Source organism: Erpetoichthys calabaricus, chromosome 1 (assembly GCF_900747795.2).
Source record: "Erpetoichthys calabaricus chromosome 1, fErpCal1.3, whole genome shotgun sequence".
In the NCBI taxonomy this organism is placed as follows: Eukaryota; Metazoa; Chordata; class Cladistia; order Polypteriformes; family Polypteridae; genus Erpetoichthys; species Erpetoichthys calabaricus.
Genome location: NC_041394.2, coordinates 231,637,916 through 231,650,031, shown reverse-complemented (window position 1 = coordinate 231,650,031; position 12,116 = coordinate 231,637,916). Strand labels below are relative to the sequence as shown.

At 35.7% G+C, this 12,116-nt stretch overlaps 1 protein-coding gene across 2 annotated transcripts in view; it reads right to left on the bottom strand.

Annotated features, from left to right (window-relative positions):
• lamb4 (laminin, beta 4) overlaps positions 1–10,888 on the bottom strand; it is a 107,124-nt gene extending 96,236 nt beyond the window's left edge. For both annotated transcript variants that reach the window (XM_028812511.2, XM_028812512.2), the window contains exon 1: positions 10,839–10,888. The gene's annotated coding sequence lies outside the window, so the exon portion shown is untranslated. The remainder of the gene's footprint in view (positions 1–10,838) is intronic.
• Between the last annotated feature and the right edge of the window lie 1,228 nt (positions 10,889–12,116).

Genomic DNA, 12,116 nt, shown 5'->3' with positions numbered 1-12,116 from the left:
AGCTCCTCCAACTGCATTTCCACCTTTCCGAGCCTCTGCTCACTGGGCTGTATCTCCACCCAGACATCGTATTCCTCCCCTCAGAGATACATCCACCGTGGGTCCCGCCGGAGTATCCTGGCTGTCACTTCGAAAATAATAAACTCCATCTGGTCCAATTCTCGACATCCTCCATGTAACTTAGGCAGGGTCACTGACCACAGTGTGTTAGCCAGCCTAGCCCAGTCAGCTAACACCATTGCCAAATGTGATAACACCATTGTCAACTTCAGTCTGTTGAACATCTGCTCACTTAAGGGCAAGGGACTTTCTGCTTAACTGAGACATGGCAATAACCTCATAACTTTTCCCAACTTAACGAATCCACTCCCCCCGGGTTTGTTTACATCTGTTGACCCCGAGGCTCTGGGCGGGGAGGAGGTCTCGCGATGATGTATTGCGAGAAGTGGAAAGTCCTGCCGATGTCTGTTCCTGTCTTCAGCTCTTTTGAATCTATTGTGTGTCGATTAACTGGACCTATTCCTACTATTATTGCAACTGTTTACCACCCCCCTAAATCAAATAATGACTTTCTGAACGACTTTGCTGTTTTTCTTACACACTTATCTACTGTTTTATCAAACATAATACTTCTGGGGGATTTCAATATACATATGGATAATATCAATGTCCCTATTACTAGAGACTTTACATCCTGCCTTGAGAGTTTTGGATTCCAGCAGCATACTGTTGTTCCCACCCACTCTAAAGGACATATCTTGGACTTGATTTGCTGTTCTGGAGTTGCCCCCCTTGATTGTACTCCCCATAACTGATCATTTTCTTATTTCATTCAATGTTAAACTTGCTCTTTCCAATAATAAGCTTTCCCATCTCATGTCTTTCTATAATATTAAGAATATTAACTCAAATTTTCTTTCCTCTAGTATTGATTCCCTTATGGATATTCATAATTTATCCACTCTTGAAGAGCTGATTTCACACTATAACACTGGACTTAATGGTATTCTTAACACCCTCGCTCCGTTAAAAAATAGATCTGTTTCTTTCTCTTTTTCTGCTCCCTGGTTCACGCCTGAACTTTGGCTTTTGAAAGCCAAAGGCCAGCATCTTGAATGGTTGTGCAAAAACACTGGACTCTTTGTTCACAAAGAGATATACAAAAACCATATACTTTATTACAAGGACTGTATTGCTATTATACTCAAATAATTTCTTCCAATAAAGGTAACACCAAGTCATTGTTTTCACTGCTTAATAATATCACACAACCCCCGGATTCTTTACCTTCTCACCTTTATTCAACTGATTTTTGCAATTCCCTTATGTCCTTTTATAATGAAAAAATCCAGAGGATACATCAGTCTCTCTGTACGGTTTCCTCTAGTACTTCATTTGAATTTCATCCACCTGCTCACCTAATTTTTTTTTTTCAGCTTCCTTCTTTCTCAGAAATCTCAGATCTTGTCTGAGTCTAAGCCATCCACCTGTCAACTGGATCCCCTCCCCAGAGTTCTGGTTAAAGTCTGTCTCCCCTCTCTGTTCCCCCTTATTTCTGCTATAATTCACTCCTCTTTCACCACTGGAGCTGTTCCTTCATCTTTTAAAACTTCTGCAATAACCCCAATTCTGAAAAAACCTGTTGCCGATCCTTCTAATTTCAGTAATTTTCGTCCTATTTCTAATCTACCCTTCATTTCCAAAATTCTTGAAAAAATAGTGGCTATTCAACTTCATTCTCATTTATCTCTAAATAATCTGTATGATGCCTTGTGCCCTGTGTTGGCTGGGATTGGCTCCAGCAGACCCCCGTGACCCTGTGTTTGGATTCAGCGGGTTGGAAAATGGATGGATGGATGGATAATCTGTATGAACAGCTCCAGTCTGGTTTTCGCCCCCTCCATGGTACAGAAACGGCACTTATCAAAATTACTAATGACCTCCTTATGGCAACTGATTGTAGTTTAATCACTATTCTCATCCTTCTTGATCTGAGTGCGGCCTTTGATACTATTTGTCACACTACTCTTCTCAATAGATTATCTTCAATTGGCATTACCCACACTCCACTAGATTGGTTCAGATCCTACCGCTCAGGCCACACTCAGTTTGTTCAGCTTAAAACTTTCACATCCCAACCCACCGCTGTTACTTCAGGTGTGCCCCAGGGCTCTGTCTTGGGGTTCCTCCTTTTCATTATTTACCTCCTTCCCCTCTGCAATATCTTTCATAAATATAACATTAGCTTCCACTGTTTTGCTGATGACACCCAGCTCTACCTCACTGGCAAACTAACTTTTTCCTTTCCACCTTCCTCGCTTATTGGTTGCATAGCAGAAGTTAAATTCTGGTTTTCTTCAAATTTTCTTAAATTAAATAGTGACAAACTGAGGTTCTCCTCATTGGTACAAAATCAACATTATCCACGACTGATAATTTTTAATTTGTTACTGATAATTCCTCTGTCTCCCCTTCCCAATAGGTTAAGAGTCTGTGTGTCCTCCTTGATAGTACTCACTCTTGTCAGTCCCACATCAATAACATCTCCCAGTCTGCATATTTCCACTTGCGTAACATTAATCGTATTCGCCCCTCCCTCACTCCCCACACCTCTGCTATCTTTGTTCATAGCCTTGTCACTTTGCATCTGGATTATTGTAATTCCCTTTCTCGCAAATCTGTTTATAAGCTTCAACTGATCCAGAATTCAGCTGCCCGCATCATTACTAGAACCCCCAATATTCACCATATCACTCCTGTCTTGCAGCAGCTTCATTGGCTTCAAATGCTTTTCCATTTCTGCTGATTAAAAGTGAAAGTGGGAGCAAGTTATGAAAGTGGTAAAAATGTAGGTATTATTCAGACATAAGACTTGCTCTATAAGGGTTAGTGCTGCTTTCAGACACCGTGCAAATAGTATATTCAGTGGAGCAGATGTGGAACATATGGAATGCAATACAGTGGAAAGAATTAATCTGGCTTAATTGATAGTACAGCAAATAAAAGCTGAAAAACAAAAATCTTTCTTTGGGACTGATGCATGAAATTTCACTAAACTGTGTTTTGCAATGTTTCCGTAGTCAGTAAGAAAAGGACATAATAATGATATATAGAAGGTGTTAACATTGAATGGCTAAAAATGACATAGACTTCTTTATTTTTTTGTATTGTGCATCACATAATAATGACAATAACCCATGTTTTCGAAAACTGTATAGCCCAAAGTCAAAGTGGTATTCAGCTTTCTAATTATAAATGTAAATGCTCTTTGAAAAGCATTTGTTTTACGTTATATTGGATTTCACTGCATTGCATTTAAAGCAGGAGACATCAATTAAACAATAAAGATTAATTAAGTATGGAGATTACAAAACATGGGTTGTTAATAATTATAAAGCACATCGCATTATAGGAAAATAGCTGTTAATTGAAAAGGTTGAGAATTTCTCAATCTATTAATTAATTTACATTCTGTTGGCTTTCTGTTATGGGTAATGGAGAGACAAATACTACACAGTTTCTATGAACACAAAACAAGGAGTGTTTCTATTGCGGACCAAGCCTGTGTATGTTCATCTATTTGTGTCCATGTCCAGGTTTTTATAGTTTGTATATTTGTTGCCCAGTAATAAAATTGAAAGTTATGTAGAATCATGCCATCTTCTGCCTTAGGTCTTTGTAGGGTCACTCTTTGGACTTGAATATTAAATTCTAAATAAATGAGGTTATGGTTAAATCTAATTTCTTAAACAATGATTTATTGATGTTTATTGGAATGTTTTGAAATAAAAAAAGAAGCTTAGGAAGGATATTCATCTTAACAATGTTAATTCTTCCAGATAGAGTGAGATGAAGGGTTGACCATCTATGCAAGTCTTTTTTTCCATACAGACGGCAAAATTTTGTTGATAAAGAGCTTAATGATTACTTGTGATGTTTACCCCTAGGTATTTAAACTGATATGCAACGATAAAAGGGAAGGTGTCCAATCTAATATTGTATGCTTGAGAATTCACTGGAAAGAGCACACTTTTATTCAAATTAATTCTGAGACAAGAAATTTTTTGAAATTCTGTAAGTGCTGTAAGGACTGCAGGCACAGTATTTTTTGGATCTGATATATACAGTACCATATCATCTGCATATAGAAAAATTTTCTGTTCAAGTCCTTCTCTGATAATCCCCTTTATCTCATAAGCATTTTGAAAGTGAACTGCCAGTGGCTCAATGGCGATTGCAAAAAGCAGTGGTGACAAGTGGCATCCTTGTCTAGTACCCCATTCTAGTTTAAAGTAGTCTGAATTAATGTTGTTAATTAAAACTGAAGCTTCTGGACTGGTATACAGTAGTTTGATGCTTGCACAAATGTTCAGGCCAAACCCAAATTTCTCCAGTGTAGTGAAAAGGTAGTTCCATTCAACCATATCAAATGCTTTTTCTGCATCCAGCAATAATAATATCTCCAGGGTGTTAGACTTTGTGGGTGAATATATTACATTAAACAGGCGTTAAATGTTGGAAGCTAAATGTCTGCCTTTAATAAATCCAGTTTGGTCTTCTGATATTACCAAAGGAAGCACTTTCTCAATCCTTCTAGCTAGGACTTTGGAGAGTATCTTAACATCATTATTCAGAAGTGAAATTGGTCTATATGATGCACATTGCATTAAGTCTTTATTTTGTTTAGGAAAGACGGTAATTGATGCTTGGTGAAAGTTTGAAGTAGAATTTTATTCTTCTGCAGTACTTCTTTATATTCCTTGTTTTGTACACCAAAAAGTACAAGTCATCACCAATATACTAACAACCGAATTGTGCTTCACTCACTCAGAATATGGAACCAATGTAGGAAGTATTTTAAGAGAGTGAAGCTTTTATCTGTGGCACTTCTGCACGAGAACCACCTTTTTCCACCCTCTCAAACGTAAGCAGCTTTTAATGTCTGGAAAACATTCTGGATTAAATCACTTAGAGATGTGTACATAGACAATGTCTTTGCATCCTATGAACAATTACACAAATTTAACTTTCCCGCAACACATTTCTTTCACTATCTTCAAATTAGAAACTTTGTTAAACAAAACCTGGCCAATTTTCCTCACCTCCCACCTACCTCTATGCTGGAAAAAATATTGATCAGTCTTGAGGACTCAGACAGCATCTCCGTAATATATAAAAAGATTTTAAAGTACTCCCCTTTCAAAGATCCCAGAGTACAGTAGGAAAAGGATCTCTCATTCAACACCTCAGAAAAGGAGTGGAAGGTAGCAATGCACAGAATTCACTCGAGCTTGTGCAAATGTTCAATTATTCAACTTAAAATTATATATCAAGCACATCTGTCTCGTTTAAAATTGGCCAAAATGTTTCCAGGGCAAGATACAACCTGTGAATGTTGCAGTCAAGTTCCAGCCTTACTGGGCCACATGCTTTGGGCGTGTACCAAATTAACATCATTCTGGACCAAAATCTTTAAATGCCTATCAAACAGCCTTGGTGTCACAATCCCTCCTAATCCACTAACAGCTGTGTTTAACTGTACTTCCAGATGGGCTTAAAGTGGAGAAGGACAAACAAACTGTGATTACCTTCACTACACTATTGGCACGTAGACTTCTCTTACTCAACTGGAAGAATCCTAACTCACATATTTTAAGTCAGTGGGTAACTGATGTTATATATTATGTGAAATTGGTAAAAATCAAATTCTCACTTGGAGGATCTGTACAAAACCTTATCAAAACCTAGCAGGATCTAATCAATAACATTTTAGAATAAGCATTTTAATTGAGGAAGCAGATTCTCTCCCCTCTAGTTTTTCTTTTTTTTACTCTGTTTATTTTTATTCATTTGTTAATTTATCTATTTACTTATTTTTACAGGTTTAAAGTTTTACTCTGCTGGCCTAGCTCACTTTCTCATGGGTAGGGGTTGATTTCTCTCTCTCTCTCTCTAGTTTTGTAAAGCTTGACTTATTTGTATGGAATGTTATTTGATTTTAATAAAATCAATAAAATAAAAAAAAACTGTTTCTCCATTTGGGACACTAGTTGAACACATTCATACTCCTACATATACACTCATATTACCTCAATTTGCTGTGAGAATATTTGATTTGGTGACGCTCATACTCAACTTCACAATATTTTAAGCTCATCAACATGGCAGTATATCTTTTGTATAAAAGAGTAAATCCAATTCTCTAGCAAAAAACTACAAGAGCACAGGTAGAGCATGAAAGCTTAGTCTGACAACTGAACCCGTGCTCAGTAATTTGGTAGAAGTGCAAGTTCACTAAATACAGTCTAATCACAAAAATATCAATTTCTGGCATTTTTATTTTATATTATTGATCAACAAAAAAGATGAATACTTCAACAGAGCTTTGTGAATTCATCTAGCATTGTTTTCTGTGAATTGTCCCACTGCGATCTACCACTTCAATAGGGCAGTCATATGAAATTAACACTGAGAAACTTGTCTATGTGTTCATCCAATTGCTACATCTCTCATTCCAATAGATGGCGCATCACAAACATTAGCACTGCTTTTACATGGTGCACTGCCAACTTTAATGCCGAGTTCTGCGTTGATTATTTAGATTTCAACCCATCTTAGATGGTTAGCGCAGCTACTATTATAAGTACTATAATAATGTGCACTTACAGTATAGTACTGTACTATTATGTCCCACTGGTCTGCACCAAAGTCTTCTGTCACAAAAACATTGGTATACTTTATAGATTCATGTATGCTGAATCACTTTCTGAAATGGGAATTTTTCTTCAGTAAAAAAGACTGTTTTGAAAAAACAAGTTACATTTATTTAATGGCATAAGTTTTATTCATGCTTAGAATATTATACTATGTTTTGTGCTGACCTTCATTCTTAATATTAGTTGAAGAGCAACAACTTACATCAATATTTCCCACACGTTTTTTGCTCTTAATCAATATTTTTTTCTGTTTTCTTATTCCTTCAGTATAGCCAGGAATTTATATTCAGAACATGAGAAAGATGCCTTTTATTATTCACAATAAAGAAAGTTGTTGTTTAAGTGTTTTTTACAGAAAAATGCTAGGTTACGTTGATCCATGCATTAATGACCAGGTAACAGGTAAGCAAACAGTAAAGGAATACACAGTTTTTATTTATTAAGACAGCAAAAATGAGCAGTTTTACAAATTTTTGCGAGAGTATATAGAATGTAAAAAGAAGTGGTGGGAAATTCTGCCAGTGAACTAAACCCTGCCTTCCACTCTTGAGTTTCAGTAGCACCTTAGCTTTCTAATAGTGAAGGTCATTTTAATTTTAACGTTGTGTCTTTGTGAAAGTAAATTTTGTCATGTGTTTTCACAAACAAACTGGATCATTTTTGCTACATTTGTGAGGAATTCACCTTAGATCACTTACACCACTTGTCAAAAAAGCCTACCATCTTTATTTTCGTTGCAGAGTTGGGAGTCAGAATAGAGTTTGGGCTCCTAAATTTTAAAAATATATTAGGTTTTGCTTTCTAAAATAGTATTCTTTTTTTTTCATTTTAAACCTTCACCTCTCAAGTGAAAAAACATTTTTGCAGACCAGGTTAATCAGTTTAGGCCATTTTTATGTATTTGTTTCTCCTCATTTTTTTTTCCTACATTACATTCAAAATTTCACCCATGTTAATACTAGTCACACATATGACCACTACATGGAGGTAGGATGAGACTCAACACAGTCTCTCTGTATGCATGACTGTTCCCTGTCTGATGACAGTATTTTTACTTCTTCCCAGGATGTATACACAACTAAAAAAATTTGTCTTGGTATTGCTTTCATTGATGTAGGCATAAACTAAGCAATTACAGGACCTCATCGGTCAGTTCTTGCGTCTGTTTAGAATGAAAATTAATATGGTGATTAAACGTATATAGTTGGCAAGGATCACTGTGCCACAGTTTGCAAATTAGAAATTAGTCATGTGTTAAATATCAGACAAATAAAGACTTCTTAAGCATAAGTCAAGGCTGAAATACAGGGCTGTTCCTTGGAAATGCTCTATGTAATAAACCCCTAATACTTTCATCCACTGAAATATTCTGTAAAGTGTGCTGTATTTAGAAATTTTTATTTCTCTACTTGTTTAACATGATCCTGAATAAAATACCTACTTAAAGGAAAATGAATATAAAGATTCAGCATGCTGTTAATGGCCAATACATACATTGCTCTGCAATTACATACTGACATTAACTGTAAATCTTTATTTGACATCTATGACTAAAGTATATTTTCAGATTTGAATGTATTTAGCAATTGTAAATGACACTGTGTGAGTGATAGTGTAAGAGTACAAGTAAGTGACCCTAGGGTGGTCTAGTGCACCATCCATTGTTGGTTCTTGCCCCACACATACAATGCCACCAGGACAGGCACCAGCACCCTGAATTGGATCTAATGAGTCTAAAGAATGTTAAGTTTTACATTACATTTACATCATTTAGCAGACGCTCTTATCCAGAGCGACTTACAACAGTGTTTGTTAGTTTTTTTTTTTCACATACCCCTTGGGGTCAGAGCGCAGGGTCAGCCATTGTATAGCGCCCCCTGGAGCAATTACAGGTTAAGGGCCTTGCTCAAGGGCCCAGCAGAGTAGGATCTCTTTTGGCACTGACAGGGATTCGAACCGGCAACCTTCGGGATACCAGCGCAGATCCTTAGCCTCAGAGCCACCACTACACACCCAGACTGCTTTACATTCAAATATTTAATAGTGAGAGAGAGAGAGCTATTGCAAGAAATAGTAGATCAGAAGGGGAAAAGGGAACCAAAAAACTGTTCAGCTTGAGGCCAAGGGTGCACATTTTTAATGCATTACAAACTAGATGTAAGGTAGACAGACTTTAGAACTAAATTCATTTAAATGTGCCTCATAATATGAAGAGTTATGACATACAAACTTAACTAATTCACATAAAGTTACACCAGTGTAAAACAGCACAATAAAAGGCCACGTTTTACTATTGGAGCTGAAGCATGGCACATCAATCAAGCTGAGCAAGCCGCATATGAACCTCTGCCTAATTAGAAGAGTTTGCACTTGCCCAGATGACACAATGGCATGCAAAACCTTTGGTCAAGTCAGCAAATCCCTTTCACTTCTCATTTTAATCCTTGCTTTAGGACATTTTCTGATGTAGTTGTTTTAATAATTTCTTAAGCAGAACAAAATGTTTGTCTTAATTGAAACTGAAAAAAAATTATTTATTCAGATTAAACCAATTAACACAAATTAATGTGAAATGATTTTAAGAAGTGAAAGAAAGAATTTTGCAGTGCTTACAATAAGGGTTGCCATGCACACTTTTCGTTTGGTTCATTCAGTTATTTTCTTCTACATTTTCTCCACAGCATGCAGAAACTGTATCTCAGACACCTTGGGGGCAGAAAAGAAAACTCTTCCATTGTGAAGTGTACTTATGCTCACTAACAATACTCTCTGGCATTTTCATTTATCGAGTTTTAAGAGCAAAGTTTTAAACTCTAAAAATCTGGCATCTTTGGACCCTTAAAACAACACATGAAAAATTCCACACGTTCTGATCATAAATTGTACCGAGCTGACAGTTACACCCATTTTATACAGGCCCATACAGGCAACTTGCAGAAAAATGCCAAAAAAATCAGAGCTCTGAAGAACAGTTTCAAAAAAGAAAATATATTTAATGAACTTTACTTAGCTTTACATTACATTTCAAATCTGCAATAACAAAATATTATACTCTGAATGTGACTTTATGTTTTAAAATAAGTTAATTGTTAGATAGGAATTACATTTTTTAATTTTCTGACCTGTTTGGTAATTTCTTTTTAGCCAATGATCTTTATTTAAATTTAATTTGGTAAATCATGTTTTATGGAAATGATTTAAAGTAGAATAAATGGAAAGTGTACTGTACTTGAATTTGTATAACTCTATATGATTTTTCTACATACAATTGTACTGCAAGTTTAAGTGTATGTAAAAACTGAAAAAGCAAGTTCAGAACATGAATGGATTGAAATAGATGTCTATCTATCTATCTATCTATCTATCTATCTATCTATCTATCTATCTATCTATCTATCTATCTATCTATCTATCTATCTATCTATCTATCTATCTTCTAACCAGTTTGAGGTCATTATTTCCTGATGCCTGTCCCAGTAGCAACAGACACAAATTAGGAGGAAATTCTGGATGGAGTGGCAGTATCTTCCTATCTCTATGCATATCCATATAAAGATACTGTAGATTGTTTTTTATGTATATACACACTGAAAGAGATATGCAGGTTTAATTTTGTCTGTATAGATAAATATATACTTTATTCTATATGTTATTTTCCATTAGCATGTTAAAGTTTTTAAAATTACATTAAGATTCAGCTTCATATCACAGCATAGTTGTTTTATTATCTATAAAAACATGTTAAATTATATTTTATGAGTGCTCAGAATATGTTGTATTTTAAACATGTACATAATCAAAGAGTTTAGCTCAGTTATTTTACTTCTTTGTGTGGCTAAGTGGTTTTCCTTATAGTTGCTTAACATATACAGTAGTAAAAGGCCTGTGGTATTATGGATTCTATTTTTTAAAATATAGCTAACAGTTTTGAAACATTAAAATCAAGCCATAATGCATTTATTAAAACTACTTTGTGAAATTATTTAGCAAAAAATAATATTTTAATGCATTGATGTATCATTTTTGACAAGACTCATGACTTTACAGAGATGCTCATTGAGTCAAAAAGCCGTATTCCAAAGTGAAAGCTATCTTTATTTTGTTTAAGAAAGTAACACATACCTGCTTTTGGCAATGCCTGCTTGTTGTATGATTCTATCCCTGCAGAACAGTCTTAGCTTGTGAGGACACACCTGGGTAGCATTCATTTAAAAAGGAAATTTTACCCTAAGGCAGAAGGGTGTAGAGGCTAAAGTTTCATTCAGGACTGCCATGTATATATGTGATTTATGAATATACTTCGTTTTCTGAAGGTAATATAGCATATTGCAGAGTACACTACGCAGCAAAATGTGTGGATTAGAATCCATGGCATTGGAATTAAATCTGGTATGAGACAAACATATCCAATATACTGTACTGTACTTGAATTTTAACCACATTAATTAAATGGTTGGTTAGAGTATGACTAACCAGACCAATGAATATTTTGCATTGTTACCAATAGCCACAAATCAAAGAAAGCTTACCTCAAATCAATTGGAATCAATTTCATTATTACATAATATGATGCCTCATTTGTATGAGGTTATTAATCAAGACCAAATATACATATGAAACACCTAGCACTGCTGCCTCACAGGCCCAGGCAATATCTGTGTATAGTTTGCAAGTTTCCCACCTTTTTGCCTGTCTATTTCTCTGAGTTTTTTTGTTTCCTTCTCCAATCTCAAAGACATAATTCCAAATTGCCCTTTATGGCTGTGTGTGTGTGAGAGAGAGAGTGTGGTATACAGTGGTCTGGCACCTTGTCAGGAGTTGTGTGCAAAACTTCCAGTCTTAGGCTCTGGTCTCCCATGAACACGTGATTTGGAGAGTTTCAAAATATATATGTACAATAAATCATTTAATATGATAGCTAGGTGAATTTATTAAAAGCAAAAACACACACACGCACACACACACACAACTGTAAACATTACTGGTATATTATGCATAGATATTGATAACAAATATTGCATTCTCTTATTAGTTGTTACTTCTTCTGGCACCCCATGCCATTGCTAGCTCTCACACAAGAATAAGAAAATAACACTGAGGAACACTTACTAGACAGATCACCTTTGCTATGAACAGCAAATACTTTTCATTACCAGCAGCTACGGGAAGCCCATAGTAAATGACAGATGGCCTGGCCTTTTGGCTTTTGAAAATGTAGTACTTGCCTTCCTGCTCAGAGCAGCGGATGGTATTATTCCAGACATAATGGTTACAGGGGTACACTTCCTTGACTTTTGTGGGTAACTTTCACCTTGGTAGGGTTCTGCCTGTATGTTTTTGCAAACTCCCCAACCAATTACATGCAACACAAGTTATTTTCTTCACTTTGATTAGTTAATA